Source organism: Rhinolophus sinicus, chromosome 1, assembly GCF_057876585.1.
Source record: "Rhinolophus sinicus isolate RSI-liver-muscle chromosome 1, RSI-T2T, whole genome shotgun sequence".
Lineage (NCBI taxonomy): Eukaryota > Metazoa > Chordata > Mammalia > Chiroptera > Rhinolophidae > Rhinolophus > Rhinolophus sinicus.
In genome coordinates, this window is record NC_142501.1 from 112,349,225 (window position 1) to 112,372,465 (window position 23,241).

The 23,241-nt window shown below is 43.9% G+C and overlaps 1 protein-coding gene across 1 annotated transcript in view; it reads right to left on the reverse strand.

Moving 5' to 3' along the window:
- CCDC3 (coiled-coil domain containing 3) overlaps window positions 1-23,241 on the reverse strand; it is an 84,269-nt gene that overhangs the window by 3,041 nt on the left and 57,987 nt on the right. The window lies entirely within an intron of this gene.

Here is a 23,241-nt window from a genome sequence, read left to right on the forward strand (position 1 = left end):
AGGAAACACACAGGTAGCCAACAGGTACACAAAAATATATGTGATATCACTAGTCATTAGGGACATGCAAATGAAAACCACGGTGAGGTAACACCTCACAACTATCAGAATGGCTGTCATCAAAAAGATGAGAGACAGGGTCAGGGTGCAAGAAGGTGATGGGAGATTCCTGAATTTACCTCCTTTCACAGACACACCAAATCTACAGCTACATACAGAACAGTTTCCTATGCAAGAAACCCAATAACTAGATGAGTGAGTCCGACACGTGAGGCAAATGAGAAAAAAAAAACCCACATCGAAATGGGAAAGAGGCCAAGACATACGCTTGCCATAAATTCCCTGGTGTGATGACCCACAAGCGGGAGGGAACGCATACTCCCAGCTTCTTCCTGAGGAATGAAGGGTTTGAACCACATGCTGGGGACTCCCAGCATTTAAGGCCTGGACCTGAGAGATGAAGACCCAAAGGAAGCCATCAGGGCTTGTGTCCACAAGGCTCTACTAAACCAAGAAACAGGTCTTAAAGGCTGGCACACATGGACGCACCCACACGAGGGCCCAGCACCGAGGAAACAGACTGAAAAACATCCTGTCTTTCTGTGAAGAGGCCTATTTGCTTATCTTAAAGCATCACCCTGATGGGGCTTCTAATTGAAATACACATCTGGAGGCCTACTGCAATACACTCCAAAGACCCAACTCAGCCTTGGCCTTGCTCCAGGTCATGGGTATTATCCAGAAAGGGTGTGGGCATAAAAACAAAGACACAGATCAATGGAACAGAAGAGAAAGTTCAGAAATAAACCCATGCACGTAAGGTCAAATTATTTATGATAAAGGAGCCAAGAATATACAATGGGGAAAGGAGCATCTCTTCAATAACTGGTGTTGGATAACTGGCCAACCACATGCAAAAGAATGAAACAGGACCACTATTATATACCATACATAAAAATCAGTTCAAAATGGATTGAAGATTTGAATGTAAGACCTGAAACCATAAAACTCCTAGGAGCAGTAAGCTCCTCGACATTCAGTCATGGTGATGATTTTTTGGACTTGGCAATAGAAGAAAAAAATCAGCATTTGGATTACATCAAACTTAAAAGCTGCACAGCAAAGGAAACCATCAAGTGACAAGACAATGTATGGAATAGAAAAAGATATTTGTAAGCTGTATATCTGATAAGGCATTAATATTTAAAACCTATAAAAAGAACTCCGACAACTCAATAGCAAAAACCCCAAAATAACCCAATTAACAAATGGACAAAACCTGAATAAACATTTCTCCAAAGAAGAAATATGAAAAGCCAACAGCTACACAAAAAGATGCTCAACATCACTACTTATTAGGGAAATGCAAATCAAAACCACAGTGAATTATCACCTCACACCTGTCAGAATGGCCATTATCAAAAAGACAAGAGATAACAAGTGTTGATGAGGACGTGGAGAAAAGGGAACCCTCATGTACTGTTGGTGGGAGTGTAAATTGGTGCCGCCACTGTGGAAAATAGTATGAAGGGTCCTCAAAAAATTAAAAATAGAACTACTATAAGACCCAGCAATCCCACTCCTGGGTATTTATCCAAAAGAAAAGAAAACAGGATCTCAAAGAGATACTGCATTTCCACATTCATTGCATAGCCAAGCTATGGAAACAACCTTAGTGTCTGTCAACAGAAGAATGGATAAAGGAGATGTGGAATATATGGACAATGGATTGTTATTCAACCATGAGAAAGAAGGAAATCCTGTCGTTTGAGATGCAACAACATGGATGGAGCTTGAGGGCACTATGCTAATGAAATAACTCTTACAGAGAAAGACAAGTACTGTCTCATTTATATGTACAATCTGAAAAAGCCAAACTCAGTAAACGGAGTAGAATAATGGTTGCCAGGACGTGGGAGAAATGGGGAAATGTTGGTCAAAGTTACAAACTATGAGTTATAAGATGAAAAGTCCTGGGGATCTGATGTACAACATGGTGACTATAGTTAACAATATTGTAGTGTATACTTGGACATTTCTAAGAGTAAATCATAAATGTTCTCACTGCTAAAAAAGAAACGGTAATTAAGTGACGTGATGGAAGTGTTAGCTAACGCTGTGGTGGTAATCACTTTGCAGTAGATAAATGAATCAAATCAACACACTGTATACCTTAAACTTATACAAGGTTATATGCCAGTTATCTCTCAATAAAGCTAGGGGGGAAAGATTGAAAACAATCTAAAAATGCTCATCAAGACAGGTTTGGTTCAATAAATTATAGTAAATTCTCATAGTGAAGACATCTGCCATCTTTAAAAGAACTGGGCAGTTTCATCTAAATGGCACTGTAGCAATATCTAAGTCAGGTTGTTAGTGTGAAATCAAGGTGAAGCAAGGTGAGATACGAGAGTGTAAAAATGTAGATTCCATGTCTATCTAGGTTGAAATATGCATATACTGTCTTGGAAGAATATATAAAAAAACTGGGAAGGATGACTGTGACCAGGGAGCAGAGGGGACAAGGGTGAGAAGATTTATTTTCACTACGTACCCTTCTGTATTTTCTAAATTTTGAACTATATGCTAGTATTACCTTTATTTTTTTTTTTTTAAATCTCACCTCCCATCTGTCTCCTCTCTCACCCATTCTACTTTAGAAACATCAAGAGTGATGTTTCTAAAGTAAGGTTTGAGCTGCACGTTGCCTCTACTTAGAAACGTCTGTGGATCCCTACAACATACACTGTAATGGGGTGACATAGTGAAACTGCCTTGCTTTCAAGTCTTGCACTGAGGAACAGATGACCTTGGCAAGCCTGCTAAGCTCAGGGTAGTGGGATCTGGGCTGCACCTGCCGGAACCCCCTTAGGACTAAAGGAGTCGTCCCCCAGCTTCTTGGCATGCTGTCAACCCTCCGCTGAGTCTCTCTCCAGACACTGGCCCTGACTTGAGAGCTGTCCATCCCCAGGGGCACCCACATCCAAGGACTGGTATGAAAGCCAGGACTCGGAATCTCTCTGAAGGGCCCTCCCAGCCTCAGAGCGCCCCTGAGGTAGGCTGCAGTCTTTGCTGATACTGCATGGCAGTCCAGCTTCTCCCTCAGCCTAGTCCTGCTCGCCCCTCTGCTTCCCTTCCCTCCCTCAGGTGTTGAACCCAGAAGCACTCTCAAAACAACAACAACAACAACAACAAAACCAACTTCATCTCATTCGGCTATCCAGAGAACCAACCTGTAATATTCAGTGTCCTGTGTGCAGTGGAAGAATCATGGTACCCATCTTACAGGGTTGTTTCAAGGATTTAATGATTTTTACTTGTAAAATGCTCAGAACCATACCCTGTGCTGGTGTCTGAACGTTTGTGTCCCTCCAAAATCCATTTGTTAAAATCCTAATGCCCAGTGTGATGGGATTAGGAGGTGGGGCCTCTGGGGTGATTAGGTCCTGAGGGCTGAATCCTCACGAATGGGATTGAGATCTGGATAAAAGAGACCCCAGAGAGCTCCCTCCCCTTCTGCCACGTGAAGATGTGAAGTCTGAGACCTGGAGGAAAGCCCTTACCCAACCATGCTGGCACCCTGAGCTCAGACTTCCGGCCTCTAGCACTGTGAGAAAATCAATTCTGTTGTTTATAAGACAGTTTGTGGAATTTTGCCCTGGCAGCCCAAATGGACTAAGACAACCTGGTATACAGTAAATGTTCACTAAATGTTAGTCATTATTATGGGATCTTCTAAAACCCGTAGCCTTAGTGATTGGACCTGGCCTAATCTCCAATCTTATTTTTCAACCTTCTGTTCAAACACTTTAGGCCCAAAGCAACCTGACTCTTAGCGTCCTGGCTTCTCTTTCAGGATGTATGCAGGCCTCTGCCATGCTCTTCTTCTTTCTTCCTGGAGGACTGTCTCCCCGACCTCTGTCTGGGAATCCTAGAACCATTCTGTGGGTCCCACTCCATGACACTTTCCACAGGGTCTCCAGCTGTCCATGTTTCCTGCTCCCGCGTCTCCAGAGTGCCCTTACGGTCACGTGCTAACTCCTGAAAGCCTCCTCTGCCTTGGTCTTTGTAGACTTGTTGCCCTGGTCATTTTAGGCATACAACACAAAAATCTGAGTCACGTGACCTTTTCCAAAAATACCTGTCATTTAATTAAGAGCTTTGGTCTTCTGGGGCCACCACTGTTCTGGGCAAGACAATGCGCACAACACTGCCCTCTTCTGGCCAAAATGAGCACCCGAGAAGAGAAGGTGGGCACCGGAGACTGGAGGACTCACTGCAGTGGACCCTTGAACATCACGGGGGGCTACAGGTGCTGATATGTGTGCAGTTGAAAATCTGCATATAACTTTTGATTCCCCTAAAACTTAGTTGTCCCTAGTATCTATGGGGTATTGGTTCTAGGACGCCTGCTGATACCAAAATCCAAAAATGCTCAAGTCCCCTCTATAAAATGATATAGATCAATGCATACAGTTGGCCCTCTGCATTTGTGGACTCCCACTCATGGAACACAAATAGTACAGGTAATTACTTTTTTAAAATCAGCATATAAGAGGACCCACATAATTCAAACCCATGTTGTTCAGGGGTCAATTGTATTTATATTTATTTATATGACCAAATATTGTCTATGTAACTGAGGGTTCAATACAGCCAAGTTCTAGGCTATGCACTTGGTAGCCACTCTCATTAAATCACTGCCTTTCTAAGAATTATAGTAGATTCTTCATCAAGAACAGGATGCAAGAATCCCAGCAAAGTCTATTAAAACAAGAGGACTGGGTTTTTTCATGGCTATTTGTTCAGTTTGAAAGGACCGTATGCTGGAACATCGCATCGAAGAGAAGGCTGTCATGTTTGGTGACGCTCTTCAAAAGCAGTATTTTAAGATGATAAGAGCAAAGAGTGGGCTGCGACAATGTCTGTACTCTTGGTGGGACTTCAGTGATCATTTCTAATCCATCAACGCTGTTCAGAAGCATCCCTTAGACCAAGGGGACCGCTGGTCCCCAATCGAGAGAGGCTAAAGGCAGAGGAACAGCACCTTAATGATGGCCTGAAGAAACCACCATGGAACCAGGGAACACCTGGAGTGTGTGTGTGTGGGGGTGGGGGGGGCGGCTAATAATAAGATGGGATGGATGATATGATGAGTTCCTTAGTGAATATTTCATTTGTGATCCTCACAGTCTCTCTTTGACATGGGTAGGGTTGGAATAGCAGCAGAAAGACACAGAAGGACTCAGTGTAACTTGTCCAATGTCAGCAGCAGCACAGCTTTGACTCAAGGACCCCTAACCAAGGACAAGATCTGCATCTCAGTGGAAAAGTGGGGAGTGTCTCCAAGAAGGGAGACCCTTGACCCTAGGAATAGAGGCTAACCCCATATAATAATGAAGCCACTGCCAATAGTACCTCAAGGAGGCCTCCTGAATCCTGGCCATCACCTCAAAATGAAATTCCTTTTCTTTATCAGAAAAAAAGCAGGAATTTCCCAGTGTTCATTGCAGCTTTATTTACAGTGGCCAAGAAACCAAAGTGTCCTTCAATAGATGATTGGATAAAGAAGATGTGAGATATATATATATATATATATATATATATATATATATATATATATTATATAATATATTATACAATGCAATACTACTCTGCCATAAGAAAAGATTAAATCGTGCCATTTGCGACAACATGGATGGACCTTGAGATTATTATGCTAAGCAAAAATGTCACACAGAAAAAGTCGAGAACCATATGATTTCACTGATATGTGGGATATAAAAGTGAAAGCAACAAAGGAATAAGACAAACAAATAAACAAAAATTCATAGATACAGACAAAAGTTCAGTGGTTACCAGAGGGTAAGTGGGGAGGGGGGTGGTAGATGAGGGTAAAGGGCGTCAAATATATTGTGATGAAAGGAGAACCGACTGTGTGTGGTGAACACACAATGTGATATATAGATGATGTATTACAGAAGTGTACACCTGAAACCTACATAATTTTACTATCCATTATCACCTCAGTAAACTTAAAGAAAGAAAGAAAGAAAGAAAGAAAGAAAGAAAGAAAGAAAGAAGGAAAGAAAGGAAAGAAAGGAAAGAAAGGAAAGAAAAGAAAGAAAAGAAAGAAAAGAAAGAAAAGAAAGAAAAGAAAGAAAGAAAGAAAAGAAAGAAAGAAAGAAAGAGAAAGAAAGAAAAAGAAAGAAAGAAAGAAAGAAAGAAAGAAAGAAAGAAAGAAAGAAAGAAAGAAAGAAAGAAAGAAAAAAAAAAAAATTTCTACACAAGAGCTGTGCTTTCAAATATGTGTGCTCCTCTAAGAAACTGTCCCTTCTCTGGAATACTCTTCAAAGAACATAAGTATCTTTAGAAAACGGCTTTAAAAAGATATATTTATAAAAGGTCAAGACATACCACTTGTTCATTTAGCTTTGTGGTATTTTTTTGGTAAGCTGAGGAGGCAGAAAAGCCAGGCCAAGCTGAAACAAGTAGTGTGCCATTTTCTTTGAAGGAGAACCACATGCAGCCCCTGCCTCAGGCCCAAGTTACACGAGTTCTGACTGCTAAGGAGGAGAACGCACTTGCCCAGCAGATGTCTGAGCATCCCCAGGGCAGGATTCTTTTTCTCTGGCAAGCTCCACATGGCCGAAGAGGGGCTTGCTGCAGATTGGATGAAAAGATTGTCACAGGGGAGCCTGCTGTTTTATATGCAATGAGACAAAAGGCAGACTGGCATACCCATTCTTTATCTTTTTAAATTAAGCCATTTTAAAACTGGAAAAGCCAGACATGTTTATTATGGAAAAACTAGAATTATGGGACAGAAAAAGGACAATTAAAGTCATCTACTTCTGTTGCAGAGAGATAGGCACAGTGGGCATTTTGACATATTTCTTCCTAGGATTGTGTCTATGGGTATAGATAAATAGGTAAGTATTTTAAACAGTTGGGATCATACCGTTATTAGATTTTCTGTTCTACTGTTTTCCCGTTGACATTTTATCATGACCATTTTCCAGACTTCCGTTCATACACTTCCATTGAGCTGGAAGCTGGGGGAGGCCGAGTCAGGTGGCTGTGCCGGGCCAGCACAGACTGCAAGACTGGGGCCCTGCTGTCAGTCCTCCTCTCTCCTTCTCACCACGAGCCGATGGGGGAGGACGCTTGTATCTGTGAGGCTGAGTGATCGTAGTGTGGTCTTTCGGAGGGATGGGGGTCACATGTCTCAGTGACAGGACAAACCTGTGGAGAGTGTCAACCCTGTGCCTTTACCTAAAACCTTCCTGTGTGTTCCCTGGTCTCCCCAGGAAGCTCAGGTGCTGTGGGAAGCTTCCACAATCAAGATCATGAAAGGTAAAGTCTACTATGTGTTACTATATAGACTCACCTCTAAACCATATAGAATCCAGATACCATAAGCACATACCATAGAGAATCACTAAACAGTTTCGGCTTCCATATGTTCACTCATTCCAGCAAGAAGCATTTATTATTCCATGCCTGGGACTGTAGGGTGCAGAAAATTTTCCTGAATTATTCTGCAGTATGCCAGTAATCTCTATATCTACTGTGTTTCCCCGAAAATAAGACCTAGCCAGACCATGAGCTCTAATACATCTTTTGGTGCAAAAATTAATATAAGACCCGGTCTTATATTAAAATAATATAATATTTATAATATAATATAATACAATATAATATAATATATTTATATAATATAATATTTATTTTAATATAATACTGGGTATAATATAATATAATATAATACCGGGTCTTATATTAATTTTTGTTCCAAAAGATGCATTAGAGCTGATGGTCCGGCTAGGTCTTATTTTCGGGGAAACATGGTAGCTAAACAAAAAGTGTATTAAAGTTTACTACTTTAAATGCTCACTGAGAGGATTCTTGCCTTCACAGCTGCTTTCAATTTAAATAACCATCTGTAAAGACAAGACAAAGTGGATTTTCTGAAATGTTAAAAATGAGGCAATGCGAGTCCAAAAGCAACGACACAAACAGCTTGCCTTTTTAACATTTTGTTCCTATTCTTGGGATTCAAAACAGAAAAGGAAAAAAACAAAATCTAAAGCAGGGGTCAGGCAACTATGGCCAAATCCGGCCCACCACCTGCTTTTGCAAATAAAGTTTTATTGGAGCACCACCATGTTCATTTGTTTACACATTGTCTATGGCTACTTCCATGCCACAGGGGCAGAGTTTGAGTGGTTGTGACAGGCTGATGCAAAAGGCCTGAAATACTTACTGCCTAGCACTTTACAGGAAAGAATTCCCAGACCTTAATCTTAAGAGGTGCTCAAGGCAAATGGAGAAGCAAAGGTAACAGCTGACAACTGGATGAGTTCGGAGGGAAACGGTGACAGCCAAGTAATGAAGGGAGGGCAAAGCAATAGGAAAAGTACCCCGGGACCCTCACTGGCCATACCTCACCTTTTGCACACTTTGGAAACACTGGTTTGTGATTAGCGCTTGGGCGGCCACGTCTTAGCTCAGGTTCTCAGCAAGGGCCCTTTTGACTGCATCTGCACATACTGCTGCCAACTCCAACCCTCCACACGGAAATGAACAATTAGCTCTTTCCAGAATGATGAGCCAACTGTTTCTAACATGCTTCCCCAGCGACACTGGAAAGATAAGCTTTCTAGAACCTACAAATGTGTACTCCTCACAACAGCAGTGTGGCGATCGGGGATTCCTCTGCTCACGCAGCTTGTCAGTTCAGAAGTGTTTATACTGCACCTGTTTCCTGACCCAGCTGAGGGCAGAGGCCAGGATTCCTCCACTCTGTGTGATTTAGGGACCCGTGGGGAGTTGGTGGTCAGCGCGCGGGCCTCAGCCCAAGTGCTCTACGGCTCTCGGTTCCACCATTGTTTCCAAACCCTTAGAGACAGATGTGTGAGGAGGTGGGCAGCAGAATGAAGTCAGTGCAGAATGGTGTCCTGACTGACTGGACACGAACAGGCTGGATGACACCCAGAGCGACCAAAGAAGCTTCCCTAATGCAGCAGTGACAAAAGGATGGCTCTTCTTAGGACTCTCTGGAGAAATTCCTATGACAAGTTTCCTATGACTGTGTTTGACTTGGTAGCTGGTTCTCTGCTCCACCAAAAGTCAAGTGTGGGGACAGAGCCAGGAGTGCAGTTTCCAGGCTCTCGGCCTCACGTGGAAAGGTGCTGGCTCAGGTAGTAAATGGCTATTAACTGTGATTGGATGGCCATCAGCTGTGGCTAGTTGGCCGTCAGCTGTTAACCAGTGAGCCATTGGCCACTAATATAACGGCCGTGGCTATGCTAGCAGAAAATGGGGGCTAGCAAGGGCGGATTGTGGATTGTGGATTCTAGAGAGGCGGATGCCACCAGCGAGAATACAGTGATATGATTCCCCTACCTATGGCTCCGTGGGTGTTCCTTTTTGACCTCACCATGTCCTGTGTTCTTATGTGGGGAGCGGGACCAGAGACCCTACGTTACACCCTGCATGACATCAAGAGAGTTCTTTTGCTGTGCCAGGGGCCATGCAGAAGGGAAAGCAAGTGTCTCAGACCAGCTGTGGTGGGAAGGTGAGGGGCATGAGAATGGGAGAGCAGGCCTGGGGTAGGCGGGAAGTCCGGAGGGAGCGGGGCCAGGACTGCCCCCCCTCCCACCCCCCGGGCAGCACTGGCTTCACAGCGCCCCTCCCACCACTTGGCCCAGGCAACCAGGAGGCTGTCTAGCATCTGGGGTGGGACCATGGGCAAAACCGTTAGGAATCGGGCCATGCAATTCTATCCTGGCTCCCCCAGTATCTGACAGTGGGTTCTTGCTTAACACGTTGCGTACAGATCATGAGAATCTTTGTTTTTTTCTGAGCCATGCGTTAAGGACGGATAACGAGAATTCTCGTTTTTACTGTTGACTCTTTTTACTTTGCACATTTTATTGAATTATTTGTGTTTTGTTAATAACAAAGGAAGCTGCTTTCTGCAGTATCACACCAGGAGGGATTACTAACATCATAGGTGAGTAAATCCTAAAAAATTCCATAGAAAAATAATAAATGACATAGAAGTATTTACGCTTTAAAGAGAAGAGTGCATTTTAAAGTAGTTTCTTTGAAAAACCTGCCGGAACAGAGGGGTATGAGGGATTTAAACCCCGCCGTATGCAACGTGTTAAGTCACTGAAGCTGCCTTGGCTCTGTCTCCTCATTTATACAGTGGGGAGAAACATGCCTCCGCCAGAGGTCTGCTTTGAAGAGTAAATCAGATAATGTACCTGATGTACTTGACATAGCACCTGGCATAGAGTAAACAAGAAGTGGAGCTTTCATTACTATTATTTGTCCTGAGTTTCGGCTTTCCCCATCAGTTTGCTCCTCCCCGACCACACTAAGCTCTCTCAAATGGCTGCACCTTTGCATGTGTAGTTAATTCCTTCTGCTTTGGAAATCTCCACCGACCCATACTCCTCATGCATTTACCCAAGTCATGAAATTCTACTTGTTCTCCAAATCTCAGGTCAAGGGTCGCCTCCTCTGAGGCCTTCCCTGAGTCCTCCAAGCAGAACCGTGTTGACCATTCCCTTGATTCCAGCGTCAGGTTTAATGCATCATGTTCCAACTGTTGGCAAGTCTCACTCTCTCCTACACTATAAGCCCCTCAAGTACAAGGGCTCTGTCTTTTCATCTTTGTACCAAGCACCCAGCAGACAGGAGGCACTTAATAAATGAAGGGAGGGATGCAGGTGGAAACAAACAAGTTCAATGACTTCAAAAGGGGCCACAAACGGAGAAGCAGGAGCTACTTGGAAAGTGAGTGCTGGGTGCAGCATGCTCTTTGTGAAGTCCTGCTTCCCCAGAAGAAAGTCAGTGTTGACTCCCATTCTGGGGAGATCAGGAACTGATGTCGGCTGTAAAGGTTGCTGACATTAGTGTAGTCTCCTTTCCTCTGACTCGCCCTGCGTCACGATGACTGGGTTAGTTTGTATTTCCCAAAACCAAATCCCACAAAATGTGCCGGCGATGGTGGAGATGAGAAGAGACAGCGAATTTTAGAGAGGAGATGCCAGATTATAGAAAACAGGTACATTTAGGAGATGGGATCACACTTCAGAAGTGGCCTCCAGAAAGCAGGGAGGAAAGGGACAGGACCTTAGATGGCCAAAACTTAAATCCTGAACTGACCGCGATTAAAAGCAAGTAGGAAAGACGGTGCTGCCTTGCGTCACTACCCGCCACCGTGGAATGGAAGTTTATTGGTTAACTTCAGTTACAGAGACATAAATCCATATCTTCAGAGAAATCCACTGCAGAGTGTCACCTAAAGTGGGGTCTCCATAGCTCTCATCTCATAAGATGGCAATAAAAGGGTTTTGTTGGTCCCAGTTCAGAAATGCTGTGTATTGTGTCTCCCTCTTTGATGTAACACTCATTAACATACCAGCTGTGTACATGAGTCCTGCGTGAACTACCCTCTGTAACCGCGTTTTACCCCGAACCTCATTTAATGATGGCAGAGCCTCCAACAGACAACAGGAGTTGACTACGAGCGTGCAGACAGTTTGATCATCTCAGTCTCAGAGTCACCCAGACCCCTGGCCAGTGCATTCAGCGCTAAGCAGCTTGCTGCATTCTCCCTGGGGATTTTTTTTCAATGTCCATTACAAAATCTTTTCCTGTTATGGTTGAAAATGGCGTAATGAGTCTAGGAGACTAGTAACTTTTAAAATAGATAATTTTCAAGATAATATTTTGATCACCACTCGTCTGTAAAATGAATGAGTTTCTCATTGCATCCAGCTGTTCTCTCTCTATTGTACTGTATGCACATGAACCTCACTGACGGAAACTGAACTTGTCCCGTTCTGTGACATTTCAGTCTAGGTTCTAAGCTTCTTGTGGGTGAATCTGTAGCTCCCCAAGGAGTTTTGCAAACATCCTTTCCCATTGGCTATGATGTAAAGACTGGCAAGTGAATGCAAGGCCATGGAATGCTGGATTCCAACCCCATTGCTTTTCTAGACCTACTGAGGGGAGGCAATACTGAAACACAGAACCTTGGGTACTCGGTCCCCTGGCAGCTCTCATTCAGTGCTCAGCACTTCCCATTTTGCAGTGGACAAAAGATCCCCTCCTCCCCAATAAAGTGGGAAGGAGGATGTTTTATTTTTTTAGGTTCTCAGAAATTCCCACCAGAAAATCAGCATCACAGTAGATGGCCCCTCCACTAGTCCACATCCTCCCACCTCTTGAGTTAGTGACTGCTGAGTCGTGGGCCTCTCTGAGCCGCATTCACAGGCTCTGACAGACACGTTCCAACTCCTGATGCCTCTGAAGATTGCTCAAAGCCCCCTTGGGCATCTCAGTCCCAGCTGGACAGTCACAGCCAGGACTGGGAGACCCTCCCATGAAAACAGCAGGCAGGAATCAGGCCTGCTACAGACTTGCTGATGTGGGAATTCCCGTGGGAGGGATGGGGGTTCTATGTGGTCAGTGGAATCTCAGGGTTTTGTGAAGATCTGACCACTGGCATCTGGTATGTGTGTGCTCAGCCTCCAGGGTATCTCAGGCTATGGGAAAGGAAAAATGAAAAGGCTGATAAAGGAGCCTCCTACCCCAAACCCAGTAGTTGACAGATGTGCTACTGTTGGGGTTGGAGGCCAAGTTCATTCCTGCCTCTGAGTGTGCCAACCAGCCAACCACTGCTGAGGGAGGTGTGCTGAGCCACTGACTGCCTCTTTAAGCTCCATGCCTCAGGTCACTGCTGCTGCCCCAGGGAACAGTAGTCATTAGCCAAGTGGAAGCTTCTACCTGGCGCTGTGGACCTCTGAACTCGGTCCAGGGGAATCTCAAGGCAGTCTTCTCTGATCTCAGTGCACAGCCAGTGAGGCTGCTGAGCGGGAAGGCTGGACCATGGAACACTGAGTCCACCGAGGAGGGGAAGCCTGGAGGAGAAACTGGTCCAGAACCAAGGCTGGCCTGCTCCGCCCCTGCTCTCTCCCCGACAACACTGTCAGCCTGACCCCTCTCTGATCTGATGTCCATTTCACTGGGGCCGTTCACAGTCATGTGTTCCAAAGTATGTGGGGTTCAGACTCCAGCCCTTCTCCTGCAAAGGGCAGTTAAGGACCAGGCGCTACTTTTCCTCCTGGTGGCGGGTGTGTTTTCCTGGCACCATCACTACTGGCTGAAAACCCCAAAGGGCTCCTGCCACCCGCCCTACTGGGGAATGTGACAGAGATTTATGAGCTGTGAGCATACTCCTATTTACTTCCCAGGGACTGATGAGTTGTCCAGTGGCTACATCCAGGGCCTGACTCAGCTGAAATTCTGAGTTTTTCAAACCCAGACACTGGCTTTTCTGCTACTGAGTCAAGACAGTGGCCCTGTATAGGCAAAAGAACGACACTAGACTGCTTTTTGACACCCCATACAAAAATAAACTCAAAATGGATTAAAGACTTAAATATAAGACCTGAAACAATAAAATATATAGAAGAAAACAGGTACTAAACTTAAAGCTCCAAAGAGGCTTTTGTGAACTTGACCACAAAGGCAAGAGAAGTAAAAGAAAAAATAAACCGGACTATATCAAACTAAAATGCTTCTGCACAGCAAAAGAAACTAACCTAATGAGAGAAGATATTTGCAATAAATAACCTCTGATAAGGGGCTAATATCCAAAATATATAAAGAACTCATATAACTCAACAACAAAAAACCAAACAATCCAATTAAAAAATGGGCAAAGGACCTGAACAGACACTTCTCTCAAGAAGACATACAAACGGCCAACAGATATATGAAAAACTGCTCAACTTCACTATTAGGGAAATGCAAATCAAAACCACAATGAGGTTTCACCTCACCCCAGTCAGAATGGCTATCATCAACAAGACAAGCAATAACAAGTGTTGGAGAGGCTGTGGAGAAAAAGGAACCCTCATACACTGTTGGTTGGTGGGAATGCAGACTGGTGCAGCTGTTATGGAAGGCGGTGTGGAGGTTCCTCAAAAAATACAAATAGAATTACCATATGACCCAGCAATCCCTCTCCAGGGTATCAACCCAGAAAATCTGAAAACATTTATCCATAAAGACATGTGTGCTCCCATGTTCACTGCAGCTTCATTTATGATGGCCAAGACATGGAAACAACCAAAGTTTCATTCTTCACTTAACCTATAAAAGCTGGATGGATGACTAGATAAAGAAGATGTGGTATATATGCACAATGGAACATTACTCCACCATAAAAAAGATGAAATACTGCCATTTGTGACAACATGGATGGGTTTTGAGATTATCATGCTAAGCAAAATAAGTCAGACAGAAAAAGACAAAAACCATATGATTTCACTCACATGTGGGATAGAAAACTGAAAGCAACACATGAACAAACAACACAAACGAATTCATAGACATAGGTAACAGTATGGTGGTTACCAGAGGGGAGAAAGGGCGGGGGAGGATGAGAAGGATTAGAGGGGTCAAATATAAGGTGATGGACAGAGACTTGACTTTGGGTGGTGAGCATGCTGAGCACACAATGCAATATACATATGACGTATTATTGAATTGTACACTTGAAACTTATATAATTTTATTAACCAATGTAACTCCAATAAACTTAAAAAATTGGAGCTGTCTCTCAGAGTGGAGAGCTGGGGGTGGGATTCAGTGGGACCCTGCTTCAAACCTGGCTCTGCCACTTGCTGGCTAAGCAGCTGTTTCCCTTCTTTCATAAAGTAAAGATACTGATAATATTGTTCAGAATATGCAAAGTCCTTTGGAGCCTTAAAGCCACTAAATGTTGACTGTTATTCATACATACTCCTGGGCTCTGTCAATAACATCATGTCCCAGAATCAATTCTCAGTCAATATTTTATTAAGTAAAAATACTGTTGAAAAACCTTTAAACAACAGATGACAAATGGAGACTAAAGCATAGTGATGTGTTTCTGCCAACTTGCAAAGGCTGTCCTTTCTGGCTTGGTCTCTGGCACAAGTCCTTGCAAACTTGAAACTTTCAATGACATGGTCAGGGCAAAATTTACATGTGAAAGGCATTAGATTATAGAATCCTTGCCAGCACACAAGGTTATGACCACACTCGGCGACAAATGAAAAATGGATATTAGCTGTGAGAAGAAGTTTTAAATATGCCTTAATTGTTCCAATATACAAACAACCTACATTACTCTTAGCCACCTCATCAACAAGTTGCTGTTCCATTTTTCTGGGATGCTATTCGATGACTGCATGGCAGATTCATTCTCATCCTTCTGTTTCCTGTGGCATCTCCTTTCCTTACCGACCTGTGAGTGGCTTCCCCTTATGACTACCTCAGTACCCTGCTTGTGTTCCTAATTGCATCATCAGGCTTACTTATTAACGGTTGTCTTTCTTCCACTATACCGTAAAACAGGTACTTTATCTCATTGTTACTGCTATCGCCTTACCACATAATACAGTGCCTGAAATACAGTAAGTGCTCAAAAGTGTCACTGTTGAATGAAATAATGAATTATAAAACTAGCATATGCTAGTTATTTTAAAAATTGGAAACTACCAAAAAACTAGAAAAAATAAAAAGTCACCCATTTCATTCAAAGAAAGACAACCATCATTTCTTTTTTTACTGTTTTAAACTGCCTATAAACACCCTGCATTTTCAGTTTTGCTATTTTAAGCTTACATCTCATAAAAACCTTATAATCCAAGAATTTCATTATTGTACTGGCTGCAATTATTTCATTATAAGATTTTTCTTTAATTTACTTAGCTATACTCCATTTGGTGGGCACCCAGGCTGTTTCTAAATGTACAATTTTAAATAATGTTAAAGAAAATAAGATATCACAGTTTTCCTTATCAGGATTATTTCTTTAGGGTTGACACTTGGAAGTGAGATGATCAGATTATTAGAAGTAATAAACATTTCTAAGAATTTTGCTTTATGTTACCAAATTGTTTTCTAAAAGTATTATACTGATTTAAGGTTTAATTTTTCATATTTACTTCTTTAATTTAGTAGAATTTATTTGGAAATATGGTGTAAGTATATAAGTTTTTTCCAAATAGTAAGTCAATTATTCCCCCACATTTTATTAAATACCCCTCCCTTCCGCCCAGATTACATTACCTCCCTCCCGAATCTTCTGAGTTATACTGAAGTCTGACTGGACCTACTTCATCTGGTTTAGCTGTGAGTTAGTGTACCAATCCCAGGTGGCTTTTTATTAAATTAGTTTTAATAGGTGATGGGATATTCCTCTTTTTCAAAAAATTTTGGCCAAATTTTTAAAACCCAGAAGGATTCTATAAAAATAAAAAAAACCTATAGACTAATATTTGATTATTATATAATTTTAAAAATGAGCTTGAAGTATTATATATATTATATATTATATGTGTTGTTCTGATCCATTTCCCTGCCCATTTCTTTTTCTTAAATATATTCTTGATTCTATATCAGTCTTATTCCTAGTCAGGGAATAAAGCCATAAAATTTTATGTTTCATTCTTCACTTAACCTATAAAAGCTGTATTTTCCGCTCTTCTCATTACTCATCTAGGAAAATATGCACAGATGTTCCTAATGTGGACAAACAAGAATGGTCACTGCAGAATTGTTTGTAAGACTCAAAAAGGAAGGACAGCTTTCATGCCCGGCAATAAGGAATCCAGCTAAATAAACTACAGCTCGTTCACCCTATGAAAGACTATGCAGAATTAAAAGATGAGGGGAAAGATCTCCTATATACTTTATCAAGTAAAAAAAAAAAAAAAGAAAACCGCCAAGTGTTACAACCATTCATATAGCATATCATTTATGCACCCCCCCCCAAAAAAAAAAAGTCCACGAAACAATTTTTAAGTCCACGTACTGATGTATGTATATAAAGCTTGGGTCAGAGCTAGAAGGATTTTCCTGTCAGCACAGTCGCCTCTGGGGAGGGGCCTGAGACTGAGCATGCAGGAGCTGTGCTTGTATTTGTAATGCTTCCATTTTTATATGGATAATACATATATTCATGTCTGTTTGCTGTGCCATTAGAAATTAGTAAATCGTTTCAAAGTCATTCTCTTTGACGGGATGATCAGCCCTGGGGTGGCACTTCTCTCGCATACACCTGGGTGCCACAGGGCCAGGCGGTTCCTTCAGTGGGTGCTGAGTGCAAAGTTGTCCCACAGAGCCCGCTGCAGTGGCGACGGCACTCGGCCCCCAGGGAGATGTGCTGTACCGACCTATGTCCTGGCCCTGCAGAAACCACAGGGACTCTGCAGATGCCATTTTAGGTAAGAAAAGCCAAGCTTGGGGAAGAGGGGGTGCTTGACCAGGGACTGGCAGTGACTTGCAGCCCAGGCATGAGCGGAATCCAGGTTTCGCCTCACAAAGGAGCGGTTGCTAAGTATGCCGACGGCCTGGGGGCATCCAAAGTGGACCCACCGGGATCAGAGCTGGTTCACAGTTGTGGGGAGGGCTAGTCATTTACCCAGGGTGGTCAAGACCCCCTAATCTTCACTATATTGTGGCACTGGAGAAGGAACAACAACTACTGCAACTGAGCATTTACTATGTGGCAGGCTCTATACTACGCACTTTAGACACTTCCTCTTCTTACAGTCTGACATTCAAGCCACATGGTAGGTTGTACTATGTTCCCCATTTTGGAGGTTTTACAAATGAAGCTCAGAGAGCTGAGAAATAACTTGCCTGTGGCCCCATGTATGCCATGGACTTTGGACTTAAAATCAGCCATCTGTCTTAAAAGGTCACCACCCCCATGCTCTTAAGCTCTGTGATAGACTGCTGAGGACTTCCAATCAGGAGATTTCATTTGCAGTAGCTCCAGTGTTGGTGTTGCGGGCCTCAGCTTGCCTCTCTCAGCCCTTCTTTACCCCCGACAGCACACACGGCATTCTCCCCACAGAAAAACCCCCTCCGTCTACTCTGGAGAACGACCTGGGCAAACCACAATTGGTGCTATTTGTGGTTTGGGTTACCCAATGGTTTTCGTTACCAAAGAATAAAACTTAAAACCGCCATTCCAGATGACTGCCTTTTCATCCCCTTCCATAATCCCACTTGCGAGCAGTCTGGACATTCAATTGAAAATGAATTAAGGAGGCAACTTTAAGTGAGGAAGGACAGCAGGCCCAGCTTTTAAAAACTCACAGCCAATGAACATCAAATTCCACTCTGGTTCCTGAGAAAGTGACCTTTCGACTCATAAATTTTATACATCCTCTGTGGCCAGAGACACCTCTGTGCCACGATCCTGTCCCCAAGGCTGGGTACGTCTGCTGTGAGGTCAGCCCAAAGCCCAGGGCGGGCAGCTGGCCCCCCCATTTGCCCCAACAGGGCCCTCAGATTGAATTTGAAGCCAGGAAGCCCTGCTCACTGATAGACTTCACTGACCAGTGGAAAAGCCAGGCCTTATTTGTTTTTAATGATTTTTTAAAATTGTGATAGAATACACTGAACAGAAAACTAACCATTTGAACCATTTTTATGTGCACAGTTTGGTGGCATTCAGCACATTCGCACTGTCGTGCAGCTATCACCACTGTCCGTCTCAGGCCTTACCTTTGGACTCCCTGTGTGTTTCCACCCCACCCCGACTCCTTTCATGGCTTCCATTTCTGCCCTTACAAACGGACACCTACTTCTCCAGATGGTTCTCTGCATTCTGCCATGTTTTTGAAGAAAGCCTGCAGCATGACCACTCTGCACGGGCTCCTTAGTGGGCCCCACTCTGATGGCATCCTGGGTCTCCCTTCCAGGACTTAGGATCCAACACCTCTTCCTGGCCAGGCCCCACATCCAGCCTCCCTCCTCCTCCAGGCTTCTCCGTCAGGAGATAGTTTGAAACCACAGCTCTGGGTAACAACCTGGCACCTCTTTACCCACTACATGGGCATGAGCAGTTGACCAAATCTCAAGGAGCCTATTCAGCCCCCACAAAATGGGGCCACCAATCTTTAACTGCTGGGTGGCTATGAAGACAGAATATGAGGCTTGTCAGGGACCTGGGGCCTGGAAGGCCATGCCATATGCTGCTAAGTGACGCGCTCTGTCTGAGACTGTCCTGACCTGCTGTTCCCTTCCCAGCATCCCCCCTCTCCATCACTCCTTCTATCTACAACATCCGCTTTCACCCACCCTCCACACTCTGCCTTCTGTGGGAACCCAAAATGCACATTATCCCAGGAGGTGGTAGAAAGTAAGAGTCTGGTTCTCTGTTTTCTGAACCCCAACAAGTTTCTGTTTCTCCCCTCTTCCCTTGGCTGAGTCTGGCAGAAAATGCCCACTTAGATATCACAGCTCATAGTAGGGTGTTTATAAAAGGAAGACTCACTGAACACCAGTTTACAGCCTACAAGGGGAGCCCAGAGTTTGGAAAACATGCCCTGTTCTGATACTTGCCAAATGTTCAACAGACAAACGTATGATGTCCTTTCTTTTCCTCCCCCTTTGGGGAGTGAGATAAGAAAGACAACCCTTGCCAGGTTGGAAGAATAAATCACTTATTTTTAAAAGTCAGTCAGGGAAAGGAGACCATCTGGAGGCTTTGAAAATGTCAGAACACAGGAAAGAAACTGAGTAGACGAAACCAGATTGAAATGGCCTTCTCCAGACATCCCATGGCCCCTGTCTGCAACTTTAATCTTCTAGAAAGGAAAGGACTCTCCAGGGGATGTCCCCTGCTTGGGGAACACATGCCGGCACACACTTGCATTATGTCATTTCTCTGCTCAGAAACCTTCAAAGGCAGCCAGAGCCCCAGGAGAGGGTCCTCCCTTTGCTTCCTGATGTGATCTCATTGCTATTGCACAAGCACTGTATTATAGGCACCCTGCACTAGTCTCACTGTTCCCTGAACATACCCAAGCATCAATTCTGAGTCTTTGTTTCAGATGCTTCCTCCACTTGGCACAGTTCCCACCCCCAATCCTTAAACAGCCCCTCTCCAGGGCCAATCTGATGCCACCTTCACCAAGGTTGCCCTGGATCCCTGGACTGCATGGAGTCCATCCCCTCGGGACTCCCATGGTGCTTGGAGCCTCCCGTTTTGCATTTGTCTTGCATGGGCAAGCATTAAAACCAATTCTGTTTTGTTAGAAGGTACACAGATATTTACCTTTGGGGCACACATCACGGTCATGTACAGGCTTGTCTTCACCTCTGCGCTTGATGATAAGCTCTTTGAAGGCCACATGTGTATCTGCCCCCTGGCCTCCATCGCTCACCACCCTCTCTGTATGTCTGGAACTTGCTGGAACTCAATAAGTGTTCATCTGTTAAGCTTTACAAGTCTGAGCACACAGTCTGTGGACACAACTTCCTCTGCCACATGTATCTTTGCAATCGTTAATAAAGGACCTGAACTCAGCAATGCACACATCCCCCTGGAAGGACTGCCCTTTGCAGTGGAACCGGGACACAGTGCAGTGTCCTCCCTTTGAGAGACTGTAGAAACACCAGGTCTGGTGTGGCTTTCATTTGTGAGCTCAGTTTCTTGCCTTGAAGGAGACTGGTTTCGGATGCTATGGAATCGTCACAGCCTCCGTTTCTGCTTTAATTGTCGGGTATCATTAGCTGGCTATGCAAACTTCTAGATGGTGCTCTGAGTTTTTAGAGCCCTTCCCAATTTCCAAGAAAGCTGTCAAGAAGCGAAAGAGCTGGACATTTCATATTTCCCATCCTGTCTTTAAACCACCTTGCCATGCAGTGTGGCTTAAGACACAAAAAGCATTACACTGGGAGGTTGCAAAGCCTTTTGAGCAGAAATGTGCTTGTTATATAGTCTTCTGTTATGTTTTAGGAAATCCTATGCCTGTGGGTTGAAGTAGAAATCCTAGAATACCTTCCAAAATGAAAATTTGTTGCCAAAATGGAATTTATAACTGTGTTGCTATGGCAGCCAATCTGTCACGTTTCACTCAGTCTAAGAATATCTAAACCCTGATGATTCTGAGAATAAGCTAAATGAAACAGCCAGGTGTGACTTCCACAAGGGGCCTGGGTTAATACCCATTTTTCTTCTCTCAATACACTGCCTTTCTGGGGATCTCTACGAATCTCTGACATCGTCTTCTGAATGTCATTGTGCGGACCCAAGCTTTCAAACTGCAGTATCCGGGCTGAAAGTCCTACGTTGCTCTCACATCCTGTGTGTATATATGTATGTGTGTGAGACTCCAAAACACACGGTCAACTGGGGTCTCAAGAGTGTGGGAGACTGTGGAGAAGAATGGAGGACAATGTAGAGACAGTGGTTAGAGAAGTCTTCAAGGAAGACTTGCAGTTGTGGAAAGTGAGAACCAGGTGTGACCGTGGTGAGAAGCTCTCAGGTAATACTGAGTACAGGTGTAGAGGACGGAGTTAGCCTGAAGTTCTAGAAGCTTCTGTGTACTGAAAGAGAGGGAGCCACCCAAACTGTTCAGGGGAGAAGCCAGGTTTGGGAGGCAGAGATGATCTGAATAAAACACATGGTCCCAGGAGAGCTCAACTGGGGAGCAACAAACCTAGGTCAGACCAGTGGGTCTCCATCAGGAAGCAGGGAGGTGGGAAGGAGGGTCCAGAGAGAGAATAAGAAACAAAGCCTGCAGAGAGGCCTCAAGGCGCTGAGAAATCCAGCCAGTGGGAAGGCTGTTCAGGGCCTCAAAACGGGGTGTACTCTTTGCCTCTTTGGCTTACATTCAATAGGTAACTGGTTCTAGTCAAGGATCATCAAGGTCTACTCTTTCCTACTATTCATGAAGAACAATTTCAAAATCCAGCCCCACTGAATCACGTTTCGAGAGGCCACCTCTCACCCAGGAAAGGCAAACCCTCAGCAACTCCTCTGACAAGTGGCCAGTCGGCCTCCATGGAAAGACATGCCACCCACTGCCTGGCACCCAACTCTACTGTTTTGGTTATTTTTTCCTAGCACAACTACCTATCCCAAAAGGTTAATATACCGAGGTACCTTATAACACAATATAACATAAATGGTTTTAGTTCTTGCTTCTGAAATCACACAAAGTAAAGCCATCTTGTTTTTTTCAAGGTAGCATGCCAAAGGTTTGTACACAGTATCATGTCTTGTCTAAGCTTCTCTATCCCAGGGTAAATATTCCAGCTCCCTGGACCACTTCTCACATTACATTTTCCAAGACTCCTCGTGGTCTGACCTCTCCAGTCTTCATGGTCTGGAATCCTCCAATCCATCCACCTTAATGTAGTGCCCAGAGCTGAGGGCTGTGCGTTAGGGTTGGTCTGACCAGGGCCATTAAAGCTCAGAGCTTATGTATGAGGCAAGAAGGAGTCAGGAGCGGAAGAGCTGGAAAGTCCCATAAGGCCAGCTCACTAGGCGGGAGAGGGCTTGGGAGGCCTTACTGCGCTGCAGGGGGAACATCTGCAGGTATAGTGGGTATTTGAGGTGCTGTGCCAAAGAGTGGTTGGGCAGGAGCACAGAAGGACAGCTCGGCACCTGGTAACACACTTGGAGTGCAGGACAGTGTTCCAGTCCTGGGTGGGGACTAGGATACTGGGTGGGGTGGACACGGGTGGACAGTCAGGAGCAGAAACCCAAACAAGAACATCAGCCCATGCTATGGCCTGGAGAACATAGGTGGAGTGAAGACAGCTGTGATTTAGTGATGATAAGCTCGTCTCTACTCCATGCACAGAGCTGTGTGTAACAGTAGTGAATTCTGAGCCTAAAAACTGACACAACCCTAAGCTCCACCACTGAAGCCATGTATTGAAAGCATTGTATTTATTGAAGAGGCTGTCTTTGCTCCATTGTATGTTTTTAGCTTCTTTGTAAAAAATTATCTGTCCATATTTATGTGGTTTTATTTCTGGATTCTCAATTCTAGTCCATTGGTCTATGTGTCTGTTTTTCTGCCAATACCATGCTGTTTTGATTATTGTAGCCCTGTAGTACAAGCCAAAGTCAGGAAGTGTGATACCTCCATTATAGTTCTTTTTTCTTAAGATTGCTTTGGCTATTCGGGGTCTTTTGTGGTTCCAAACAAATCTGATGATTTTTTTGTTCTATTTCTTTAAAATATGCCATTGGGATTTTGATGGGGATTGCATTGAATCTATATATTGCTTTGGGTAATATGGCCATTTTAACTATGTTGATTCTTATAGATGATGTAATACAGAATTGTACACCTGAAATCTATGTAATTTTACTAACAATTGTCGCCTCAATAAATTTAATAAAAGAAAAGAAAA